The sequence below is a fragment of the Paramormyrops kingsleyae genome, chromosome 15 (genome assembly GCF_048594095.1).
Source record: "Paramormyrops kingsleyae isolate MSU_618 chromosome 15, PKINGS_0.4, whole genome shotgun sequence".
In the NCBI taxonomy this organism is placed as follows: domain Eukaryota; kingdom Metazoa; phylum Chordata; class Actinopteri; order Osteoglossiformes; family Mormyridae; genus Paramormyrops; species Paramormyrops kingsleyae.
In genome coordinates this window covers 16,016,352-16,043,478 of record NC_132811.1, presented here as the reverse complement: position 1 = coordinate 16,043,478, position 27,127 = coordinate 16,016,352, and the positions used below count along the sequence as shown (strand labels likewise).

Sequence of the window (27,127 nt, the reverse complement as noted above, 5' to 3'; positions counted from 1 at the left end):
CCGCCGTTGTTCACGCAGACAAAATAAAAATACATGTACAAGAAGACTGCCCTGCTTTCCACTAGCTATAAGCCTCAGGGGAAGGATGAAAATCAGTCATTTGGCTTTTATTCAAAATAAACTCGTTGAAAACAATTTCTCAAATGAAAAGACGTTCATTCTTTTAATTTAATGCGCTGTTAGGAAAAAATAAGCTACATAATAAAACACTAACTTATTTATTTACAATAGCAGTATTAATCTAGTGTCCCTAGATAGGTACCTCTATAAATTAATATCTTCCTGAATCTTATTCCACTTTAAGCATCACTACAGTATGTGATGAAATGTTCCAAGTTCTCCTTTCTGAAGCAAACTAAAAACTTTAGAGAAGAAACTAAACCTAAATGCTCTAGGAAATTTGATAATATCTTTGCATTTTAGTACAGTTACTGTCTATTGATAAACCGTGTTATTAAACTTGGGTACCACTGAAGTAATTGAGTGTATATTAGATTGAGTATATCTTAGATACAGATTACAGCATCTGAATAAATTGTTCCTGGTGTCTTTGCAACATTAATCACCAAGGTGGCATTTTCAGCTATTCTTTCAAGATATTGACAGCCTGAATTTGAAAATGACAAAAAATGTGCCTTGATGACACACTGAAGTGCAGTCCAAAATTTTTTTCTTGTTAAATTTAAAAGCTTCATTTGAAGTTAGCTAGGCCTCCGTCACATGGCTGAAAACGCAGCGCTCTGCCATCTTCTGTGTTTTATGTGCAGAAGGCTTTGCAGAGATTCTTCATAAGGCATCCGTGCTTCTCTTTAACCTTGGTTTTATGCAGCCGTTGGCTTTTTATCTCTCCAAGAGACCTTAACTGCACTAACAGCTGGAAGAGATCAGAAGCATGACCAATGCCAGACCATTTCATCGATTTATGCTCTTTGCATGGACACCTTGGTGGTTGATTAGGTAAGTAACACTGCAGTGAGCCTCCCTTTCACCACAGAACACCAGCACCCGTGTTTACCATGTAAATGTCCCTGCGCCCTGTGAAAATCCAGGTTTTCCATTTTAGTAAAGCATTTAGGCTCTTGGCTGAACCAATTAGTTTCCTGACTGAACTAATTTAGCTTTCTTTCTCAGTATTGAGGTTGTCAGCAATTTTTACAGCAGGTTGAGAAAATGAGTACACACACACACGCATGCACATGTAGGGTAAACATATCCTTATGGGGACCGCTCATTCACACACACACACACACACACACACACACACACACACACACACACACAGTGGTCTGGCAGGAGCAGTATAAGGGACCCTCTTTATGAAGCTCACCCCCACCCCCAAAAGAAGGAGTCAGGTGTCAAACGTAATAAATGTAACAAGAGCTGAGGAACTGCAAACTACAAATTTGCCGAGAAACAATTCGCTGGGTCTTGTGGGTAAATGTTATCTGTCCATCTTTGGGTCCATTTACCGATGCTGTATGATGGTTATGAATCATAATCAAACTTCCTCATTCACTATTTCCATTGAAATCACATGGGCCCTTGTTGGGTTAACACTCAGAGAGCTGTGTCAGGCACACCCCCACACTTTATCAGACGAATGGTAATTTTTACCTCATTTACATATTGAGCGATTCTGAGTGACATACTTCCTGTTAACCATTAAAACATGATTGCCTCTAGATCAATCTCACCCACTGAAAAATACATGACCTTAATATATATTGTCTCTTATCCACTGGAGAACTGAAATTACTTTTTTTCTTCTTTTCAATTTAACTTCAGCTGAGGAATTCTGATTAAATGAAACAAGACAAAATAAAAATAGGGTTGAACTTGTTGTGAAACATTTTCACTTTCTTTCAAGCTCTTGTGTTGCAGCTCCTATAATGTTAGATCAGTTATTTTACATGAAAGCGGGACGCTGTCTGCTTAATTTGACACGCTGGTTTCTCCTAGGAAAATCAATCTTATTTTCCTCACTTACACTGCCATTTTTCTTAGAGATAGTTTTATATGATCATCGTGAGAAAAATTTATGCTTTCATTATTTCATCAAAGCCATTGTATGCTTTGTGCCATCTTCAATGAGTAAATATATAGTCTCAGGGACTGGTGAGTGTAGACAGAGTTTTGCCGTGTGTCTGAGACACGTTACATTTGACTAGAAGCTTGCAGTGGCGGGATACATGTCTTCCTGGTGGGGAGTCTGGGGAGGTGTTAGTTTGGAAGGAGGATCTCAGTAGGCTTCTACACGGCCCCATCCTAGGGACATGTCAGCCGCACACACGTCGCCAGATGCTGCTCTTCCATTTGGCAGTGCTGTAGTTCTCCTGTACAGCGACGTATGACTCACAGTGTGTAACGCATCCGCTGGCTGATAAGGGTGTGATCGCTCTGGCGTAACTGCAGACAGACAAAGGACTTTTAAGGGCTTTACCAGAACTAAGTAGGGCTGAAAACGTAAGATATAATGTATATCTTAGAACATGTGCTTATGAGTCGATCTATGTCTGGCAATATGATAGTCTTAGCGAGTGTTCAAAAAAAGGAAACATTTATAAACCGAAGAGCCAAAAGTTTATGAAGCGTTTGTGAAGCGAATAATGTTGGCGATTTCATAAAAATGGGGCGTGTGAAGGTCTGGGATACATTAGATGCTCAGGTAACATTCAGTGCTTGCAGACAAAATGTTGAATGCAGAAGAAATAGGTCAAGATAAAGATCTGAGGGCCAAATCATTATGGCCCTATGATTTGGGTCAGAGCATCTCTGAAATGGTCAGTTCTTACTGAGAGTGATCAGAGGATGGAGAACTATGAATCACAGACAGGGTGTTAGGTAGCCATGACTTGTCAATGCAAGGTGTGAACGAAGGCTAGTCCATCTTGTACAATGCAAGCCAACAGAAGGGCTGCTGTGGAACAAACTGTAGATGATTTTGATGATTATCACAGAAGTAATGTGTGACAGCACATAGGGTATCAGGCCCTGCTGTGTGTGTGATTGTGTGTGTGTGTGTGTGTGTGTGTGTGTATATATATAAGTATATGAGAGCACTGGAGTTGCTAACTTCCTTGGCTGCCGACACAAGTTCTGCCTTCCACGAATGTGTAGATCCTTTTCTCTTTAGCTATGTGTCCAGATGTGGCCCAAAGGCTGAAAGCCAGAGGTTATAGACGCACATCCATATTTCTGCAAAAGCTTGCATATTATTAACTGCCCTCAGTTACAGCTCTGGCTTGCGCACCTTGGATACGACTCACAGAGCTGAATCAGTGTGATAGTAAGTGAGACCGCTGACTGCAGCTTAATTTCTGATAAGGCTGCAACTGGATTGGGAAGCGTGTTTCACATTTTCTTTCAGGGGTGATTTCTATCCTGGATAGAAGGGGCTGAGGGGTGATGGTCTGTATGTGGATCTGTGTTTTTCTTATTTTTGCTTCGCTAAAAGGGCTAGCTAGCTTTTCACCACAGCAAGCCGTCTGAATTGAGGCAGAGACCTGGTACAGCTCCCTGGGTGTCACATGGTCACATACCTGATTGGGTCACCGGAACACGGCAGAGTCTGTTCTGGCTCATTGTATTTTATAGGAGAAGGTTCCTCCTCTGATTTGCCCTAGGGCTGTTACATCTCCATGTCAAATCAACGCAAGTGCCAGAGTCCATCGTAATCTCTTGGGGTAAATTGGTAATGAACACACTGTAAACAAACCCACAATTATCCAGATGGCAAAAAAAAAAAACGGCGAAAAAAGATATCATTACAAATGACACATCGCTAACATTTCGCTAACAATGGCACTGTCAAGCCATTGAGAACCTTCAAGTGGATCAGAAAATTGGCCTCAAAGCATTTATTGTTTATGAATATGTACTTGTGGATTTGCTATTACGTGTAAATAGTAGGACAGTGTAGCCGTTTTCCACCTTCCCCAGTTCTCCCACACCACACCATTGCTACGCTCCCCTCCACTGGCTTCCTGTAGCTGCCCGCATCAGATTCAAAACACTGATGCTCGCCTACAAAGTCAAAAATGGACCAGCACCCTCCTATCTAAAAGAACCTCACCCTGCACTGCAACACTCTCTCTTCAATCCTCCGCTCGACTGGTCCCACCATTGCACAAAGCACAAGGAAGACATCCAGACTCTTCTCAGTTTTGGCTCCTATGTGGTGGAATGAACTTCCCCTAGATATCTGAACAGCTGAGTCATTGGGTGCCTTCAAATGAGGACTAAAAACCTGCCTCTTTCTGAAGTACTTGGATTAGCACCTCCTAAATTATACTCTTTCAAAAAAATACAAAAATTACTTGACAGCAGGGTTTTTCGAATGATAGTATTCTTAGCCAGGTTCTATTGAACCAGTATCAGAACGTATTCACTGATGAGACTTCTAAGCACTTATGTAAGTTGCTCTGGCTAAGGGCGTCTGCCAAATGCCGTAAATGTAAATGAGAACACATGCATCGAAACAACACAGCTTTCTATCACTTCCATTCCAAACAGGGAGGGTGGCAACTGGTGAATTAATTTAATAATATGCGACTACAAATATTCCGTTTCAAAATCGGTGTTTGTCAAATGTGTTTACTGATCGTGTTACTGAGCATTGTCAGGAAATATAGTTTGAAACATACTGTAGCTTAAGGTGCCTTTTTTATTAGGCATTCTTTCCCCAATTCACTTTCTGTCTCCGTAGCGATTCTGTACAGAGAGAGAAAACAGGAAGGTGGGGGAAAAGGGACACACTCCGACCAGGGAGTAAATGAGACGTCGGCCGACAGAACAGCATCATCCAAGCATAACGTCTCAAAGCATTGCTCAGGAGAGTAACCTTCCTGCTGTACAGCTCTGTCAGCACTACAGCTGAAAACCTGCGAGAAGCTAAAAGCAGCAGTTCAGTTTCAACAGTGAATCCATACAGATGTTTCGAGAAATAATTACATTATTCAACAGCCTCAGCTTAATTTAATTCTTGGTCATTTGGCAGATGACATCTTAACTTGTTGATATATTGAATACATTTAAAATAAACAGAATGAGAACGCAACATATAGTGATAAGCACTTATTAAAGCCCAAACTGATATTAAAATCTTGTACTAAGCATCAAGCTTGTAGGACCAGGATATTTACACTGATGGGAGGGAAAAGACACTGCATGGAAAAATCAAAATTTTACTTTTTAGGGATTTGACAGGTGCACAGTGCAGGTACCTTCCTTTTTCTGGTTTATTTACTACTGTAAACATCTTATTGACCTGCTGTAACAAACACATCTTGTTTATCTGGCAGACAACAGAAGATGCACAAACCTGTCCCAGAAGATTAATTAACTCAGCCATGATCAATACACAGATTAACGTGCTGTTATAATTCAGGTCCTTCCAGCGACATTCATATAAGGCAATTTCTCATTGTGCTTTCTAAAGTCTTAATTAATAAATCTCAAAGCAATAATGTTTTCTTTGTGTGTCTCCAAGTAGAGTAACTGCAATCGTTTTACAGATTAACACTTTCTGCTTAGTAACGTCAGATGATGTGAGCCAAGGAGAGAGTTACTGTGGAGTGAATGCAATTCCGGATTTACATTTGGGCATATTAACAAATGGGAATGTATGTGCAACTTTTAGGACCAAACGTGTGGAGTAAAATCTATAAATCTGCATTTGTTCTGTTGTCATTTACCCTTACCTTCTGTAATAATCCTTTATTCACACATGCATGCTCACACACACATTATCCATTACTGGATAAATGAACTGAACTTTGGCCAAAGCTGGAAGTGTAACTTGGACCAGTGGTTCCATAAATAGCTGGAATACAAGGACACTCTTTTGTCTTCTGGCTATTTAGTTCTGGGTTCCAGTCTGAGCCCTTTGATAAATGTCCTCCCTACCCTGTGAATTATAATGCCTTTTTTGGGAGGCTTTTCCAAAAACTGGCATCTTTTACAGCTTACTGTCCCAAATGCATATAAATCATTCATTTCTAATTGAATTTCTAAATTAGTATAATAATATGAATTTATTAGGGATGCACTTCTGAAAATGGTGTAAATACATGCCATGTTCACAGTTTTATATGCAGGGTTGAAGACATATAAATTTTATTGTTTATGATATTTTTCATGCAAATTAATAGGGCTTTCTGACCACAGTTAAACACTAATAACCAAACAAAATCAACTGCAGTCTGGATATGACATACAATATTAGTCAAGAGTTTGGTTAAACTTGCTGAAATCTAGGGTTATTTGTAACGTTTTACATGATATATTTTCTCTGTAAATATTTGAAATGCAACGCATTATAAAAAACAAAGCATTAGGAGAAATGAAGCACTGCTGGAGAAAATTTGTGTCTCTAAATCTTGGATTCCTCAAAATAGCCACCATTTGCTTAGGTAACATTTTCACGGACATATGGCATTTGGTGAACAGGTTTCAACAGGGAATCAATTCCCAGAGATGAGGTGCTTTTCAGCTGCACTGCTTTGACTCTTCTGTCCAACTCGTCCTTTACAAGCACTATGGGACTGAGGTCTGGATCCTGAACAAGGCCAGTCATTAGTTTGAGTTGTCCTTCACTTTCCATGTGCTCCAGAGAATTCTTGCACAATTTAGTGGTGCAGATTTGGTTGTTATCTGCTGAAGACAGAAAAACTGGCCAATCACTCATAATCTTGATGGGTTGGAGTGCATTTGAAGGAGGTTATAATAACCATTAGTAAGGATTAGTTACATTTTGGTAAACATCTGCAAATCTTTCACCTGCAAAGCAACCAATCACCGTGACGCTGCCTCCTCCAAGTTTGACGATGGAAAACACACACGAAGGTCACTTGCATTCACCCTCTGTACACCTTACAAAGACACTGCAATTAAATTTTGACTCACTAATCCATAAAACAGAAAGATAAGTGTTCAGTATAAAGCATACATGATTATAGTCTCTAGTCAAACATTTGGCTGGTGCTGTAGTTTGAAGTATATTTAAGATTAGATTATACATATTTAAGCCAATTTAATTTATTGGATATTAAAATTAAATGAATTATTTAAATATTTTCATTTATGTAAACTCAGATGGCTATAAAAATGCCTGTTATGAGTGGTGAGTAATAATGATGTAATAAAACAATTGATTTGTATGTCATAAAACAATGATCAAATACAGTATACTGTATGTTAACTACTTGATCTACTGATGGAATACAGTGGTACCTCGGTTCTCAAACTCACTAGAACTCGAATTTCTTGAAAGTCGAACAAACCAGTTTGACCTAGAACTCGATCTGAATATCAGAAGTCGAACCGTGAACGCTGACCTAATATAAAGTGTGCGCGCCAGGAAGTGAGTCATACTACAATGCAATTCTTACTTGAATGCCTTCTTCACAGACTGGACGATTAACCAAATAAAGCAGAACAACATTACAGTAACTAACAATAAATAAACCACTAACTTACGTGTACTATTAGAGCATTTATGTCATTTATTTAAACTTTATTTTACCAGGTAAATTAACTGAAAACCAGTTCTCACTGCTTTACGTGATATTCGGGAAAAATAGCAGATTCATCGGAACTGCCTGGGATACAAACGTCATGCGTGTAACTAAACTCTTCAGCCAATAAGGGCAAAGGTGTGTCGTCATGGAGGCGGTTCCAGTTTGTGCAGCCGGGTGAGAGGTCGCAATGCATCTAACCGTAATGCATTGCGGCAGGATCAGAATGCGTTGCTTTAAGCCAGCGCTGTAAGCAAGTCGAACGCACCCAATGACTGGTGTTCTGTCGAAATGAGCTACTTTGATGAGTTATCCTACCGTAGTGCTAATCGATAGCCCTAACCCTAACTCTTACTCTAACCCTAACCCTAAACCCCCAAACCCCCTAAAACCCTTATCCTTACCCTAACCCAAACCCCTAAAACCTAACCCTAATCCCAAAACGGTGGAACTGCACATGCGCAAAAAGGCTCGATAGTACGTCTCGATAGGTAGTTCAACTCGTCAGAACACCGGACTGGGGAAACAAACTGAAACACGGACTTAATACAGAGGACTAATGACAACAACCAGAAACAGCTGATCACACGGGGATTCCACACAGGGTTAATGAGGGGGCGTGGCACACGGAAGGAGCGGACGATCGGGGCAGGACAGGGGTAATGTTGGGATAAGATCTTTATCGTTTTGGAAGCCATTAAGAAAAAATGCTCTTCTTGTTTTATCCTGTTCATTTTGTGTTTAAATGCTAAAAAAAAAAAAAAAACATATTTAGGTGTAATTTTGGGGGGCCGGGAACCAATTAATTGCTTTTCCATTATTTCTTATGGGAAAAATTCGATCAGAACTCAAACTTTTTAGGATTCGATCCGGAGTCCGGAACGGATTAAGTTCAAGATCCGAGGTACCACTGTATTAGGCTTTATGGCATGCAGAGATGAATATAAATTATTTATGTTAATATGACAATAAATGGTGTACCTTGGTATGTAATGCCTTCTAAAGGTACTTAGTCAGTCTGCATCTTATCAGCAATAAACATTTCTGAAGGCTAATAGATTTATTGAGAACCTATTATACACTTTATTTATAGGGATTACTATGTCTCCAAGACCCTGATTAGGATACGTGGTTGGAAGATACCATGGATGGATGGATGGATGGATTCAATTAAGGGATTCAAGTGTTTTATTTGTCATCTGCAAGGTACAGTATGCAGTCAGGCTGTAAGCTGCAGTGAAATGCAAGGTGGTGAACTTCTATATAATAACAATAGTGAAAGTAATAAAGACATAAACAGTAACAGTATAATAAATATACAACAAATAAGGAACAGAAATTAACAGAAACTGAAACAGTTGTGTAACACAGTTCAAATAAAGTACAAATAAAGTGCATGTTACATGAGTAAGAAGGGGGATTAAGTATCAAGCAGTTTGGTGGCCTGAGGGCAGAAGCTCCTTCTCAGCCTCTCAGTTCACACTGAGAGACAGCAGAAGTGCCTGTCAGATCTGGGTGGGTAGATGGATGGATGGATGGATGGATGGATAGCGACGTATTTTTGTATGTTTGTTTTGGTGCAGAAATTGTGTAGAGTTCATGTGCAAATCATTGGGTAAGGCTGGACTTAATATGCGGCATTTTATCTTTGCCATTTGCCCCAGATTTCATTTGCAGGGAATACATGTGACTGATGAAAATGTATAATGGTAGTTATATATTTCAGGCATCACAGTGGCTCAGTACTTAGCACTGTGGCCTCTCACCTCCCAAGCTGCATTTCTGTTTCTGCCCCTGGCTCTCTGTGTGTGGAGTTCATATCTTTTCTCTCCATTCACAGGGTTTTCTTTCAGCCATCAGTTTTCCTACCACATTACAAAAATGGGCAATTAGGTCAGTCAATACTTCTGAATTACCCCATAGTGTGTGACTGTGTGCAGGCCTATGGTCTGTAATAGCCTGGCGTCTCATCTAGTATGTCCCTTGCCTGTGTCCCGAGTGTCCCCTGTCTGTGTCCCGAGTGTCCCTTGTCTGTGTCCTGAGAGTCCCCTGCTTGTGCCCAGAGTGTTCCCTGCCTGTGTCTCCCATGTTCCCCGTCTGTGCCCTGAGTGTCCCTTGCCTGTGCCCTGAGTGTTCCTTGCCTGTGCCCTGAGTATTCCCTGCCTGTGTCCCAAGTGTCCCCTGTCTGCAGCCTGTGCTCCAGATTCCTCACAACCTTGTGCAGGACATGTGATTATTGATGTGTTCACAAAAATCAACTGAGGTGCAAGAATAGAATCACAAACGAATTGGTTTGTACTGGTTTATAACACATGTACTGGTGCAGGTCAGTGTCCACATGACAATTTTAATGACATGAAATACAGTATTGATATGGAATCATATGGATAATTGATTACAGAATAATTGGTCTGTTCTGTATGTAATTATCATTTCCAGAATGATTATTTTAAGAAAGTAAATTAAGAAAAAAAGGCAGACAAAATAAACTAAATGGATAGTTATGTACTTGTAGCACCTGCAAATCCATGATTTTATCAAATCAATCAATCAATCAATCTATCTATCTATCTATCTATATCTATCTATCTATCTATCAATCAATCAATCTAAGTGGCATCAGATGAGATTTAGATTTTATTTATTTTAGGTATTCATAAATTAAATAGGTGGATTCTAATATTCCCATGTGATGGATCCCTCTTCATTGTGGTTTAAAAGATTAAAAGTAAACCCAAGAAAATGAAGTAATATAGCTTGTAGTTTGTCAGCAAATCATATGGGATGAGATCAATGAATGTGTCAGGATAAGTGATTATATTCCTATTGCATCAATGATAAATTGGCAGGAACCAGCAAGGTGCAGGATGAGGTCAAAGAGTCTTTCAAATGTTTGCAATAGATTCCTGAAACTAAAAGAAAGTTGGAAGGAGCATGTAGAAGGAGCGCAGTGTGGCTGATAAGATGGATTCTTTACTTGAATTAATTGATAAATTATGTAGCATCACATTGTTCAAAAATAAATCTCATTATAGCACCTTAGAAAACTCCCACTGAAGTACTGTAATTGACTGCTCACAAAAACATCAGAGATAAGTTGCTACAAAGGTGTAAACCAATGTACAATGTTTAGTTCAAGCTTGTCATATGTATTAAAAATATACAATGAAATACTTATGCTCGTGTTCTCTCTCTACCTTACATAAAACATGTAAACAAATAGAAATGAAATATGTAGAATAACAAAACTATATAGAATAGAATAGAATGTTTGTTAATTGTGAATGACAGGACTGCATTCTATTCCAATTTCATAATAAAAACAAAAGAATCCAAAATCTGATTTAACTGCTGACAGAAATGATGTGTTTCAGAATAAATGGGGGGGCATGTACTGTATCTGTCGGTTAGGGATTTTGGCCTGGGTCCAGAAGGTTGTGGGTTCAAATCCTGTCATCGACAGTGTCATCATTTTGCCATTGGGCCCTTGAACAAGGTGCTTAACCTCATCTGCTTCAAGACTGCTGGATGTTGGCTGATCTGGCTCTGACCCCAAGTTTTCCTCACTAAAACTAACAATTTCAAGTATTTTTCCTTAATGGGACTTGTTATGTGATTAAATCGACAGTTTCAAACATATTAGTCATTATGCAGAATATTTAAAAAGCAACTCCTACTGGTGATACATGAATGTAAAAACAAAATTACTTCATTTGAAAATAATTTAGTCTTTTACCCAGCTCTTAATGAGAATTTAGACTACACACAATTTCTTCTCTTCCATGATTAAATTAAGAAGAAAAATAGAAAAAATACACATAAATGACAAACCAATCAGACTATTTGGCAAACCTCCATAAGATAGGGCCTGATCTGAATTTTGTTATTGTACAACTGCATCTATGATCAGGTGGTATCTAAACAATGGTCAATAATTCAGTTCTGACATTTCTAAATGCAGCTTTTTAATAGCGTGAATCTAGCCCTGCAGCTTACTGTTTGTATATGATCATTTATTATTAATTGTATTTACTCATTTATTTTATTTATCATTTTAGAAAAAAATTGCTAGTAAAATGAAGTGGATTAATGAAATATATATTTTTAATTATTTAATGCAAAAATACTATTTTTATGTTAGCATATTTTAAGGCAAGAGTAAACTATTAAAATGCCCTTTGATATAAAAAGGACTTATTTATAAGGAATATTTAGTGGATTTATTTATAAATCTAGGGCATTTTTATGATTAAGACAGTTTCTCACAGCAGGCTGCAAATTCACCCTCCCCACAGTACTAATTTAAAGACGTGTAAGTTCCACATTTATTCAGACTAAACCGGTTAGCGCTTTGTTCCTGCTTTGCAAAGGGACCCAACTTTCAGAGACTTTCAGAGAGAGAGAGTGAGCCTGTGATTGCTTCAGACTTTCCTTTTTCCTGCATGTTTAGTACCTGCCTTTTTGTACTCAGTTGTCCTCGTAAAAAGAAGCCGCTGCTCCATAGGTTTAGTGTCCGGAGAACGATTGAGATTCATTTCTTTTTTGTGCACATTTATGAGGGATTAAAAACAGATAATACTAATTCTACTGCCACCCATACTAACATAGGTACTAATAACCCATGCAGGTTTTGGTTGTGTGTGCGTGGTTAGGAGGTACAGCATATCCCAGCAGCAATATGCACACCAAAGAGCTCAACGCTGGGGTGCATCCTGGATGGGCTGCCAACTACCATCACTACGTCCATTACTACTACTACTAACACTAATACGACTGCTAAGAAGAAGACGAATAACAATAAAAACAAACAACAATACTAATACTATTATTATTATTAATAATAAGAAGAAGAAGGATCCACCCAATAGGGCTGGACTCTATGTTAGGTATAAGGCACGAGGGCAACACAATGGAGGATATTCTACACCATTGCAGGGTGAATATTATCAGGTATGTTTGATATTGCATAATGTGTATTATGAGCATCTTTATTCTTTTTTGACACACATCTAAGACCTGCAGGGTGATAAATACAGGTGCAGTCATTTATTTTGCCTTTCGGTGACCATTTTGAGAGACAAATGACCATCGCAGCCCCCCCCCCCCTCCCCTTTCACCAGACCTCACTAAATGAAGCCCCGCGGTGAGTGGTCATCTGAAGTTCTGGCTGTACTCAGGTGTGTTCTGCTGTTCTTCGGCTGTCCGGCGTGTACTCTGCTGGCCATCTGTGGCCATCGCTGACCCAGTTTCGAAGAACTCCCACCTGCCGCGGCGCAAGGAATAGAAAATATAGCCTGACTCTAAAAAAATGGCCTGCACATAATACCAGCACTTGCTGCCTCGATAAACTTTTACTGAATTTGACTGTTATTTTAAATTCAACCTACATGTGGGTACTATAAAAGGGGGGGGGGGTGATTTGGGATGATTCCAAGGGCCTGTTTTTGATAGGGGCCCTACAATAATTGGAACATGATTGGTTTGGTCTGTTTTGGGGGTGCAATTTGCTATGCCCAACATCTCTAGGGGCATCATGCGGGCAGCTTCTCCTTGCTGTGGCGATAGAGGACCTTCTGGTGGCCCCCTGAACGTGCGGGCAGCTTCTCCTTGCTGTGGCGATAGAGGACCTTCTGGTGGTGCCCCTGAACGTGCGGGCAGCTTCTCCTTGCTGTGGCGATAGAGGACCTTCTGGTGGTGCCCCTGAACGTGCGGGCAGCTTCTCCTTGCTGTGGCGATAGAGGACCTTCTGGTGGTGCCCCTGAACGTGCGGGCAGCTTCTCCTTGCTGAGGCGATAGGGGACCCCCTGGTGTATTCTGAATTTACACATAGTGTGAGATATGCGTACCCTGCTTTAAGTCGGGTCAGAGCAGGCAGGACCTTGCCCATGCCGTCTTGGTGAGATTCACTCGTGATATCCCAAGGTGTTTTAAACAACTAAACATTTAAAAGTAGTAATCATATAAAATCCAATAGGTACATTTATAAGATTACATGCTTTTACAAAGGGAAACATTATTTTTAGTTTTATTATTAGTGAGCATGGACAACCTGACTTCTAAAATAAGTATTTTCCTTAAGCATAATGAAGGTTTGTCATGTGGATATTATCTGTAATAGAATGGCACATACAGCAGGTAACAGACAGAAGCTTTTAATCTCTCATTGCGTCATTGACTGAAAATACTGCCAGGGGAGGGGAACGGACTGGCTGATTGCATGGGTGCCATTTCACATTTGCAGCCAGTGTTTGCATCATCATTACTTCTTGTTTTGGGACCTAGAATCGGAATATGATGAGCTAATGCACCTCCACATTTTTGTTTTGCATCACCCACAATTCCCTGCAGGCGGCTGAAAGGCCACATTAGCTGGCAGGTCTTAACGACTGCCCCACGCTTATTGATCTAACTACATCGATAATCATTCTGCAAGAGGAACCTCAGGTACCTCAGACAGGTGGTCACAAGAGATGTGCAATCTAACATTTGTAGGGAACGATAAAAAAATGACACCTAGAAATCTGAAAATTGACCAGATGCAGCCAATACTTGAAATACTAGGTAGCTTGGTGATGCAGTATAGGTCTGGCAAAATATCACATTCAAATATTTTGTTCGTGTATTTGCATACATTCCAAGCTATGCAGCATTTCTTTGGTTGGAGATCAGAATTAAAACTCAGCTTGAGAATCTTTGTTCTACAGTAAATTTGGCTGGTAAGCTGGCAGGAAGGACTGATCTCTCAGCAGGCAGAGGACAGGGACAGCGCTCGGCATTAACCCAATTCACTAATCATGGGATAAAACATGTGTCTCACTCAGGCTGCTTTTTTTTGTTCTTCTCACAGATGTGTTAGTAATGGCATCTTCCTGGGACCGAAAGGAAGATACCATTTGTAGCACCAAATGGGCTAAGTGAGTGTCTGAACTCGTGATAATGAATGGCGATTGCTCTACATTAGAGCCTTGACAAAAATGTAAATGTATTGCCCCTCAGTTATTCCACTTTTAGCTGTCTAAAGAAGAGCTATAATGTATCTGAATATATATATATATAGCCATTCATCTTCCATAACCACTTATCCAGTGCGGGGTCACAATAAGCCTGCAGCCTATCCCAGGCAGCAGAGGGCACGAGGCAGGGGACTCGCTGTGGGAGATGCCAGTGCAGTGCTGGGAACACACACTGCACTCACGCACCTTGAGCAATTACCACATGTTTTTGGACTGCAGGAGTAAACTGGAGTGCCTGAAGGAAGCCCACATATAAGGTCACCAAGGATCTTCATTTACACGGAAGCCGTCCCTGCAGGATCCCAGGATGCCTCTGAGTGTGATGAGGTCACACACACACGCAGAGCATTCATTTGGGAAGCCTAACAATACGGGCTGCGGTTCATGGTGTAGAGCAGGCAATCTTAGCCACCAGGAAATCAACGTTACATCCAATTATGTATGTCTTCTATAGAAAATGCAGGACGCGGATATGTAGGCAGAAATAACAGCAGAAGAAATTATTTTGAGTCGTATTCCAGAAAACAAAGAACTATGAATTGCCCAGGTATTCATAAGCGATAGGGAGTGAGAAAAAGGAAGGGAAGCAGATTCTAAATTTGGGAACGCTGTTACTAGCTGTAATAGATTCTATGTTATATAGACAACAAAATATTCAGTTAATGATATCCGTGATTATTAGATCAGTTGGATAGATATGGGTGATTTTGGAACTGACATTAAGGTGAAATATAAGAAGAAGGCTAAGGAGGGGCAGGTCAGTCTCATGACACAGTTTGTATAGATGGGTGCAATACAATAAAAGGCTGAGGTCATGTATCGCTGTTTCACATCAGCGGCGAAGCGGAAAAGCCTAGAGCTCCACGTGGGCTTTGTCCAGCGCTGGAGAGAACCGCAGGACATAAGGATGGAAGGATGAAGTGGGGGCTATATTTGGGGATGGAATGGGACTTTAGGTTGTGACAGGCATTCTGGGAAAACACGGGGAGTCTCTGAGGAGAGGTTTTGAAACAGAAGTATTGTTCATCCAGCCATCCACCAAGATGTCAGTAACTTTTTGGAGAACAGAAGAAACTCTTATTGTCCATTTTTTATATTCTGGTAAATTGCATATTGTTTTCTGAGCGAACATATTGTTCTCCAAACCAGAAAGACAGAGCTTTAAACAGTCTTGCATTTCACCCTGTTCCAGAAAACCCAACCCACCAGTCTGTTTTAGATCTCAAGAGGTCAGCATCTTGGTTGTGCTCTTAATGAAAAATAAGTGTTTACAACATCAGCATAATCTGTAGTATTAGAATAGGTTAGGGATGCTTACATTTGAATACTACATGTCAAACAGACGTCCTGTCCGCAGTGTTCCCCTGCCTTGAGTCCCCCTGCCTTGAGTCGCCCTGCCTTGAGTCCAGGCTGGCGGTGATGCTGACCAGGGTAGATGCTTATGGACAATGAATGGAGACACATATGGCACAAAAGAGTTTATTTCTGTATAAGGTTATTGCATAAAATTCAGTATTATTATTTCATCATGTGCTTAACAAGCATAAAAATAAACCAAGAAAAGATGGATGGATGGATGGATGATACATGTTAGATCTACCTTTAGTACCCAATGCTTATGGTCCATGCTAATAAAATAATTACTAAGATTCTCCATCTTTCCTTACCGATGGTGGTACGTATATAAGGGCAATAGAGGAGAATAATATAAACCGAAATTCCACCCTCTCTCCTCTTCTGGATAAGGTGAGATTTCACAATTTAGAAGCTTATTGTAGTCAGTAGTTGTGAATAAGGCTGCTGTACCCAAAAGTAAGGTACTTATCATGAATTGCTTCAGTAAAGTAGCCAGTCATACAAATGGGTAAAAAACTTTTATGGTAAAAGCATCCATTTATTAAAAAAAAGACAACTCACAAAGCTGAGAAATGTTTGCACTTCTTCAACAAACAATGAATAACTTATATTAATGTCAGATAAATAACGCGGTGACTGAAGCTGAGTGGTGTCCTTCATCATCTCTCCATCCTCCTGCACTTGAAACACGGCTAACCCACTTATCCATGATGGTCTCACAAATCAGACGAGATCCCGTGTCACTCCATCACATGTGACACTGCTCACATTACAATATTGCAGTGCGATTACAGATGAACGGTTTATACTGAGGGTGGCGTGGTAGCTCGGTGAGAAAATCCTTAGATCCCTCTCCGTGGGGGGTTTGAATCCTACCTTGATGGGAATAATTTGCATATTCTGCCAGTGTTTGTGTATGAGTTTCCTCCCAGTACACCTGCTTCCCCCCCATACTCCAGAAACACATGCCTATCATTTTGTAATTTTCTCTTCATTGTGTGTGTCCTGTAAAGGACTGGCATCCCGTCCCCGGGGGTCTCTGTCTTGCCTGTTCTTCTTAGCCTCACGGTCACCCTGAACTGGTGGAAGTGATTATAGAAGATGAATGCATCGATATTTTTGCATTAAATTTTGAATTAAATTGAATTAAATTTTAAATTGAATGCCATGAAATACAACTCTTTCTGCAATGTTTCTGAATATCAGGCCATTTTTCTTATTTCTATTGCAACAGTTCTTTTTCTATGTTTGTATTTTTTTGGCGTTAAAGTGGAAATCGACTTGGATCTGATGAACAGGCCACATATAGGCACTTCTAACAAAACTAGTACTTTTGACATTGAAATCTTGACCAAAAATGTATTGTCCCACAATTCACTAGAATGAGTTTTTATCTTCTGTAACTATGAGTAATGAGGAAATAGTCAACTGGCTTATATATTAACCATGTTATATGTCAGCCATGAAGCTTGATGTGATAAAACATTAAAATATTGGAGTCATGTTGAGACATAATGATTCAATAACGTTCTTTTTGGTGGCTTACCCTAAAAAATGCGGAATTGCTTTCTCAACATCTGTACCTTTAACAGAGTTGGTAACCGATTTGCATACATCGCATGGTTTCAACATTTCTGTAGCTGTACTCACATGCATTTTGAAAGTTAAGTGCGTCCATAGAAACCCACAGCTCAGAGTAACATACTGTAGAACTTGACATGACAGGTTGCAGTGCTCCAGTCCTGTCTGCTGCCTCATCCTGTAAGCTTTGGGGGGGGGGTTCAGGGGGGGAAAAAGGCATTTTTCTGAACTTGGTCTTGGCTGCTGGCTGTTAAGTTTAAAGAATTCAGAACAGAAACTCGACTTTTAAAGTAGAGAGGAGAAAGAAGTGAGCACAATATTCAATGACAGACTTAAGAAGGAAAAGCTGTGGTTTTGATATATGGATCTAGGATAGTATGTATGGTTATTAGGAGGTAATACTTAAAACCACCATTGAATGTAACACCCCAGGCTACTTCTAATAAAAAGTACCTAAAAGTTCCCAAGGAGTTTGTTGCTTGAGTTAAAAAAGGTACCCAGTCTAGACAGCCATATTCTCAACAGCAAGTAAGAGGATGTGAGCACTGAGTGGTATGTCTTATGGCCTTAGCCTCAACACCCACCACATCGCTGCTTCCTGTCATGCTGTCTTTAGTGTGTTAAAGGTACATTTGTACTCTACGGTGGCCCCCTGCCCAAATTTGAGCATTACATTCCTATTTATTCCCATTAATAGAATTCTGTTTTGTCTTTGTGCTTGAAAATCGACTGACACTGAAGAGCAATTACGCTACTAATTAAGCAATGGTGCTAATTAAGATATTAAAAAGCTATTCATGTATGGCTGCTTACTAAGCATGTGCTAACCCAAAATCGCTAACGTTAACCCTGAACCATAAATATAAAATCTCAAATGAGGCAAAACATGCACTGTCATCAAAAGTGAAAGTCCAGTTTTATTTTAGGGTGGAGAAAGTTAACTATGGAACACCATCTACTCATAGTTCAGAGAGGCCTGACCCACCCCTCAGCAGTCTGGCTACAGCTCTGCACTGACCTTGCAGACAAACAACGTAAGGTGCATGTTTCTGAGCGTAAATGCAAAGAAAGCTGCTGGACATGATGGAATACTATGAAGTTCTCAGCGAACGTGCAGATCAGCTACCTGCAGTATTCACCTTGATCATCCCAGGCCTGTCACTGGCCACTGTCCCTCACTATCTCAAATCTGGCACTTTCATCCCAGTCCCCAAATACCCAACTGTTAAGGATCTGAAAGACTTCAGACCAGTTGCACTCACCGCTATTACTACCAAATGCTTGGAGAGGCTGGTATTCTCACACATCAAAGCTACAATTCCAAATGCTCTGGCCAAAGACCAATATGCCTACAGACATAATACCTGTCAGGGTCGATGGTCTCTGACCCCTCCCTTTGTGACCTTTCCCCATTTGGCTAGCAGACATTTGTTTCCTCCTCTCGGTCCTTCAAACCTTGTGTGTTTCCCCTACTCCCTGGACTGCCGCAAAGCTCATTGGGCTGAGTATGCGGCAAAAAATACAACTCTCTTATTCATGGGTGTTTATTTGTAATTAATGGGTTTCTATCCCATGTGTTTTTCTAATCTGTCTCCCTTTGAAAGATTGCCCTGCTTGTATTCTGTTCTGGTTTTGTTTTATATTTCTGGTCAGTGTTTATTATCTTAGTATTGTATTCCCAGTTAATGGTTTTCTTGCCTAGTTCTAGTGTCTCTTTAGTTCCTTTCTTTCTGTGCCTGTGTTAATTTGTTTCACCTGTTGCCTGTTTGTTGCCCCATGCCTCTGATTGGTTAATTGATTATGAGTTACATCTGAGTATGAGTTACATCTGCCCCTTGTTTGCCTTGCTTGCCTGTGTGTGTTTAAGTGTGTTTGTCTGCTCAGTTATTTAGTCTGTCATTGTTCATGCCCATGTTACTGTGTGATAGGAGTTTTGCTTGTTTCATAGTCCTGCTCCCTGTGTCGCTCTGTTCCCCAGTGTTAGTACTTTATGGTTACTTTAGTTGGTTCTTATTTTTCCTTGTTAGTTTTTGACCCCTCATGGTACGTTTAATTTGTGCCTTTCCCTCGTATCTTCCCTAGTGTATTCAATGAAGCCTTGTTTGTCTTGGAACCGAAAGTGGATCGTCACCTTTCTCCCACTTGTGCCTTGCCTCGAGTCCATAACACCTAACAGATCCACAGAGTTTGACATCCCCGCCATCCTACATATGACTCTCACCGACCTTGAACACTCAATATCATATGTGCAGATTCTGTTCATTGATTATAGCTCTGTATTTAACACCATCATACCCTACCAGATCTACAGCAGGCTCTGTGAGCTGGGTCTTAGCCAGCCCATCTGTGCATCTATGATGGATGGATCTATGATGTTTTATGCAACCACCCCCAGACTGTAAGACTTCATTCACCCTCATGCTCTGTACTAGTGTCCCCTAAATCTGTGTGCTCAGCCCCTTCACTATGTCCTCTACACCCATGACTGTGTTCCAGCCCATATCACAAACACCACTGTGAAGTCTGCAGATGGCACAACAATGGTGGGGCTGATCACAGACAGTAAGGAGTCAACCAACAGAGATGAGGTTCCTGGTCTGCAGAGAAAAATCTGGCACTAAACAGGGACAGGACCGAAGAATTTATTACTGACTTCAGGAGAAGATGCACCAAGCCCAGTCCAATCCACATCAAAGATATCACAATGGAGAAGGTCTTAAGCGTCAAACTCCTGGGGACCCATAACATGAAAGACCTCTCATGGTCCCTGGACACCATTTGCTTGAACTGTCATCATCTAGTAGAAGGTACAGGGGCAGTCAAAGTCCACACTACCAGACTCATGAACAGTTTTTACCCCCATGACTCTTGCTAAGCTCTCTCACCCCCCACCATGTACAAGCTATCCATTTGTACATTGCAATTATTTATTGTCTATTTCATATTTTGTACATATTGTTAAACATTACATGTCTTGTTCTGTGTTGTATTTTGTTTGCAGTGCTCGGGGAGTCACTATCCCAATTTCGTTTTACTGTTACTGTATGTACAATGGCAATAAAGAATTGAATCTTGAATGTTTATTCATGTAATATTGTGTGACAACACAGCTCCTGTCCTGAATCAAGAGGTTCTGGCTGGTTCCCAACCTGTCCTCATCTTTCTCAAACCTTTCATTGTTCAGTCTGTTGTCACTTCCCTGTAATCTCCATTCCACCCAATTCCGAAACAAATACTGATGTGCATTTCACAAAATGATGCTAATTAGCTTCTTGTTTTGATGGAGGTAATGAGAATGCATTGGGTGAAACTTGATGTATGCTTTCAAATGGCTGGATCCATAATCCAAGCGTTGGTTTTACTAAATAATAATGAACTGGTAGCTAATATTATGCAAATGGAAGTCAACACCAAATGACTGGAGTTGCCGGTGAATAAATTAGCATGTTTTAAATAGAAGACAGCTGGACACATTGATTAGGAGCAGAGGTGTACATTTCAGGTCCAGAAAGTAAAAATCCAAACCAGGATTTTGTTTCAACCACCCAGTTGAGCATGAAGAGTCACAGTCACAGAGTACTCAACTGGTTGGTTTTGAGAAAAAAAAGAAAAACGGCATTAAATTAGTATCACTAAATTTGAATCAGTTACATTCTCCAGGCTGTTTCCATAACAAAAGAAAGTAACCCTGAAGTGAAATGAAATTCCCTTAAATTAAATACTTAGTCATAGTTATCTATTCACACTTTAATGGGCTGTACAGGTTTGGTTCTGGTTGTGAAGCAATGTGATTTTCATCGTAACTTGCGGGAGTCTGGGTAAGGGGCCAGTCGAATTCTCCACAGCATGACAGCTACCTCAGTAAATCTGGAAGCTGTAGAACATTTCAAAGCCGGAACAGCGCAGAGTACCTCTCATGTCTCATATCACCCCTTTGTCCGGCTCAGTGGAAGATGCTGAACTTCCACCAGATAGGGTAAGACCTCATCTTGCGCACATTGTCCCTCACTAGAAGACTTATTCCCTTTGATAGGGGTGTTGGCTTAAAGTCCCTCCTTCATGTAGTACTTTGTCAGTATCATAAAATGAGACTTTATAAGTGAAATTATTTTATGGAAGTTGAAATGACTCACTCTCCTTGCCAGGAACTTCCAAGACTAAATGCAAGCATGGAACTTTTCAGCCTCAAGATTTTATATGTGTGTGTGTAAGTGTTTGTGTATATATATACACACACACACACACACACACACACGTTTTTGTTCCCCCATGTACTGGGTTGTTGTTGAGCTGAATTTTTGCCAGTGGAGTTAAAGGCCCTGGGGATAATGCAAATTATCCTTTATGCATGTTTAAGAACTTATGATTTTTATTTGAGTCTGCAAGTAGTGCTAATGTAAAACAAACACAAGAACTCTTCCTGTTTCTCTAAGAATCCTTCAAATCTCATCTCGGCCTTTGTCTGCGGGAGGCTCATTACGTTCGCCTGAGTGCTGTCAGCCTTTATTTTTTTTACCACATTCTCTCAGGGGAACTTTCCGGTAAACTCAGTCCCCCACAGAACCCCCCCCCACCTCCCCCTGCTTCCTCTCCTACCAACCTTGTTAAACAGAGACCCATATTAGTCTAACTCAGCCTTCCTTGGAGAGTTGAGGCCTGTCAGCCTGGAGGTTCAGTTAATCACTCAGTGCGCACAGAAGTCCACCTGCTCGCACCTGCCGTCCCCGGCCGCTAATGGAGAGACAAGCGACACCCGCTCCCCAAAAGAGCAGCTCGTTAGCATAGCAGGTATTTAAGGAAACGGTCCGTTTCAGACGGGGACATAATTTATCTTGTGCTCAACTATATGGTTTAGAGGGATGGGTCCTCATTATTAGATTGTAGATGAGTACTGGGATCTCGGTAACTCCTTGGCTGGGTGTTGACAGTATCAATTTAGAGCATAATGCATAATTCCAGCATTCAGGTAATGTACCCCCCCAAAAAATGAACAGCCTTTTACAGTCTAGAGGTTTTTTTTCCCCAAGTATCTCAAGTACATACAGAATTTCCAAATACATGCAGTAACAATAAAATAAAATAATACCTCCACCTCCCTTATAAATTAACACCAAAAATATATTCTTTCTCTTCCTCTGCCAAGCACTAGAAGGGGGTCGATATACAACTCAGAGGGCTTTGTGAGGTTGATTCTTTGTTTGCATTGTAAAATCAATACTTATGAATTAAGAATTATCCCTTGAAAAGGAAAGGCAACAAATAAAGGCAAGTGAACAAACTCAATGCCTCAGATAAAAGGTGCCTTTATTACTGTAATACGGAAGCTAGCGGTTTGACTCATCTGATATGGCCTGAAATTACGCAATTATAAGAAACCAGTAAAAGAATTTAAGGTCTCAGATAAAACAGGCTTTCATCGCTGTGATACAGAACACAGCATCTGTCATTCCCAAGTACCATTTTGCATCAGAAATGCTTAGTAACATCGGTGGAAATGAGCAAGGCAATATAACTGGACTGTTGAACTGGGGCCAGCATTACAAAGGCAGATGATGAGGAATTGCGTTATACCTGTTCCTTCACAAGTTCTGTCCACTCTCGGGTTCTTAGCCACAGGTGCTTTTCAGTGAGAACTTGCGGACCGATCGGGTATTTCTCAATCAACACTGAGTCGCGCCATGCCAGCTGTATGGGACGGCATATTCCGCTTGTCACCCAAATATATAAAATTTCCTTACACTGTGGTTGAACAGGCAAAGATTAAAGCGCAATTTGCAGCGATGTCCGGTTTTCCCAATGTAATCGGAGCCATTGACTGCATGCACATTGCTATAAAGGCACCTTCACAGAACGAATTTGCTTATGTAAATAGAAAGCACTTTCACTCTATTAATGTTCAAATTATGTGCGATTTGAACATGCGTTCATTAATGCATGGGCGTCGCCGCCATTAAATCTGAGGGGGACGTGTTCCCCTCACATTTCATAATTATTCGTTTGGACCCCCCCCACTTAAATATTAAATATTAAAATATTAGTTTTATGCCAGTGTGTCCTCCCCACATTCAAAATGCTTCTGACGCCTCTGCATTAATGTTGTGGCTAGATGGCTTGACTCAACCCATGATTCGTTCATTCTCAGAAACATTAGTGTTGGAAACAAACTTGAAGATGGGGTGGTACGTGATGGCTGGCTGCTCAGTAAGAAGATTTTTACCATTTTATAATTTGGCCCAATACTGTAAGCTTTGTTTGATTTAACCATCTGACAACTTAGGGGACAGTGGGTGCCCACTGAAGTCGTGGTTTCTCACACCGCTCGCAAACCCACAGAATGAAGAGGAGCGGCGTTATAATGCTGCCCCCCATTCTCGGGCTCGGTGGTGGTGGAGCGCACTATAGGCGCTGCCTGGACAAGACCGGTGGGGTGCCGCTATACAGCCCGCAGAAAGCGTGTTGCATTGTACATGCATGTAGCGTGTTGCATAATCTGGCACAAAATGGTGGCTTGCCGGTATCTGAAGAGCTTAGGCAAGATGAACCTGACCCTGAGCCACCAAATTTTCCGCCAGATGGATCAGCGTTACAACTTCAGTATCACACATGCCGCGTATCATTTAGATGTTTCAATTCATTGGCAGCATCTTACAGCATTCACGATTTCTTTTTGTGACTGCAGCACAGCTTCAGTCAGCACACGGCCGGATGGTCGCCCCCCGGTTTCTGAGGCACGGGAATGTGTGCAGCCAGCGTCCAAAGATGTGCTCGGCCCAGCAGCACCATCACCGCCTGTGTCGGCCTCGGCACTGCATGGGGGCACCTCTTGTACTATTGTCTGTAAGAATAAACAAACAGAATAAACAACAGTAACACCGTATCTGCAGCCTACGTGTTATTCATAAACATGTAAGTATTTCAAACAAGTATGGTACGAGAAAAACTCACCCGCACTGACATCGGCGTCCCCTTCCCCCGATAAAAGTATGTCCCCAATCATTGCTCAAACTCGTTGCTCAAAGGGTGTGAGACCGGGAATTCCGCTACGTCCGCCAGTTAGACTCTTACGGTGAGCGGGCGCTCGTTTTTTCACGTCGATTTTAATGTCCGACCACTTTTTTTTTTATTTTGGCCACTGTGCGAATTTCGTAACCAACACTTTTAACTGACTCCGCCAAGCTGTGCCACTCCGTCAACTTTCGTTTATTGCTGATGCCGCTACTTAAACCACCAAATAATATCACTTTTATTTTCTTGATTTCTGTTAACATGACCTCCACTTCGCACTCACTGAAATACTTCTTTTTCCCACATGGTTTATCCATTGTTCTTTAAGAAAAACACAGAACAAAGCCGGTATTTATAAAGATTTATATATGCAAATATACATGATTATGGGCGGGTCGGGGGGGTGGCTGTGGTTTTGTTCATGTGCGTAAAATTTCACACGGATTGGGATTTATAAAGGAAATGTGCGTAGATCTGTGCTTATGTACAGTTTTGTGCATATGGATTTTTTTCTTGCATACGCACATTCCTAGTTTTGTCCGTACGCCATGTTTTAGTGTGAATTCTACGCACGTTGTTATATATGAGGCCCCTGGCCATTCTAAATCCATAGGCATCAATATAGAGTTAGTTCCCCTTTTGCAGCTATAACAGCTGCCACTCTTCTGGAAAGGCTTTCCTCAAGACTTTGGAGTGTGTCTGCGGGGATTTTTGCCCATTCATGCAGAACAACATTTGTGAGGTCAAGCTCTGATGTTAGGTGTGAAGGCCTGGCTTGCAATCTCCGTTCTAGTTCATCCCAAAGGTGTTTGATGGGGCTGAGGTCAGGGCTCTGTGTAGGCCAGTCAAGTTCTTCCACACAAAACTCACCCAACCATGTCTTTATGGGCCGTGTTTTGTGCACTGGGGCACAGTTATGCTGAAACAGAAAAGGGCCTTCCCCAAACTATTCCCACAAAGTTGGAAGCATTGAACTGTTCAAAATGTCTTGGTATGCTGGAACATTAAGAGTTTCCTTCACTGGAACTAAATGACCCAACCCCTGAAAATAACCCCATACCATTAACCTCAACACCACTTTACAGTTGGCACAATGCAGTCAGGTAGGTAACGTTCTCCTGGCATCCACCAAACCCAGACTTGCCCATCAGACTGCTAGACAGAGAAGTGTGATTCGCCACTCCACTGCCAACTGCTCCAGTGGTAGCGTGCTTTACACCACTCCATCCGATCCTTAGCATTGCACTTGGTGATGTGAGGTTTGCATGCAGCTGCTCGGCCATAGAAGCCCATTCCATGAAGCTTCCAGTGCACAGTGTTTGTGCTGGGGTTAATGCCAGAGGAAGTTTGGAACTCTGCAGTTATTAAGTCAACAGAGCATTGGTGACTTTTACACACTATGCACCTCAGCACTGGGCGACCCGCTCCGTTACTCTGCCACATCGCGGCTGCTTCTGCTGTTCCTACAGTAAATGCTACCACTTTGCAATAATACCCCTTACAGTTGACAGTGAAATATCTAACAGGGAAGAAATTTCACAAATTGACTTTGTGAGGCCGCGTGTATGGAACCGTCCTCACTATTTTAAGGGGACAGTGGCATTTTACCACAACAATGAATTGTTTTGATATCTTTCTCCCAAGGTTTTTGTTTGCAGGATCGGCAAGGGTGGAAGCAGATGGGCGTGCACATGTGGGACCTACGTAGAGTCCTTATTTATATTTATTGCCTTTTTTTTTCCCTTATGGTAGGGTGGTACCCTTATACCCAGAGGGGAATGGTAGCTCCCAATTAGAGGGGCGGGGACAAGGGTTTATAAGATGGTGGAAGGGTTAGTTCTTTTTTTGGGGCCCAGCTACTTGTGTGCTCTCGGAGTGGGAGGTCCTTAGGTGTGTGGGGACTAGAGGCCACGGTACAGTCTGGTGTACTTGTTTTTTCGTTTGTTTGATAGTTAATTGTATTAGTTTTTCTTTATTGTTTTTTTATTTTTTTTCTTGTTTTGGAACCTTTGATGGGAGAGCCGAGACATGAGCTGATGCCTAAATAAATCACCAATCTTTTTTGGATGTTTCGTTGTCTTTGCCCGACCCTGAGACCTCTCGACACCTTACCCCGTGACATTTGGTGGCAGCGGTGGGATCCAGTGTTCTGCCAGGGTCGGTGCTTTGCATTGTGATGTCACAGTCAAGTCGAACGCAACCACCAGTGACACGAAGCAAGGCTGGCATAGGTACTATTGTGGTACCTTCAGTAGTAGAGGAAGGTGATGTGGCAGCCAGGCCATACTCAGCACCCCCAGATGACCGTCTGCTGAGGCTTGAGACTGCACTAACCTCATTCATTCAGGCACAGCAATCGAGAGATGACAGATTGGAGCGAGAGTCACAGCGTCAGGACCAAAGGTGGAGGTCATTGCACCATCAGTTTCAGCAACTACAGTTGTTGGTGAGCATGGAGCACGTGGGTCCCCAGCCAGCAGCGGGAGTGGTAGACCCCTCACTGGACTCCGCGTCGTTGCCTGAGCTTCGTCAGGGTTCTGCGCAGGTGGCATCTCGCTCAGCCAGCTCTACATCTGAGGCCCCAAGTCAGGTGGGCTTCCCTCCACCAGTGCACCTTGGGTGGGGTCTCCCTAAGATGGCCCCGTATACTGAGGATGA

The 27,127-nt window shown here is 41.4% G+C and overlaps 1 long non-coding RNA gene across 2 annotated transcripts; it reads right to left on the bottom strand.

Annotated features, from left to right (window-relative positions):
* Positions 1-16,524: 16,524 nt before the first annotated feature.
* LOC111834746 (uncharacterized) lies at positions 16,525-19,150 on the bottom strand. 2 transcript variants are annotated; one of them, XR_002836066.2, is made up of 3 exons: positions 18,727-19,150; positions 17,534-17,649; positions 16,525-16,962 (listed from the first exon to the last, which is right to left on the bottom strand). It is a non-coding gene; the product is annotated as an uncharacterized lncRNA (long non-coding RNA). The 2 variants fall into 2 exon arrangements; XR_002836067.2 differs by having other exon boundaries at positions 18,829-19,150.
* Positions 19,151-27,127: the final 7,977 nt, after the last annotated feature.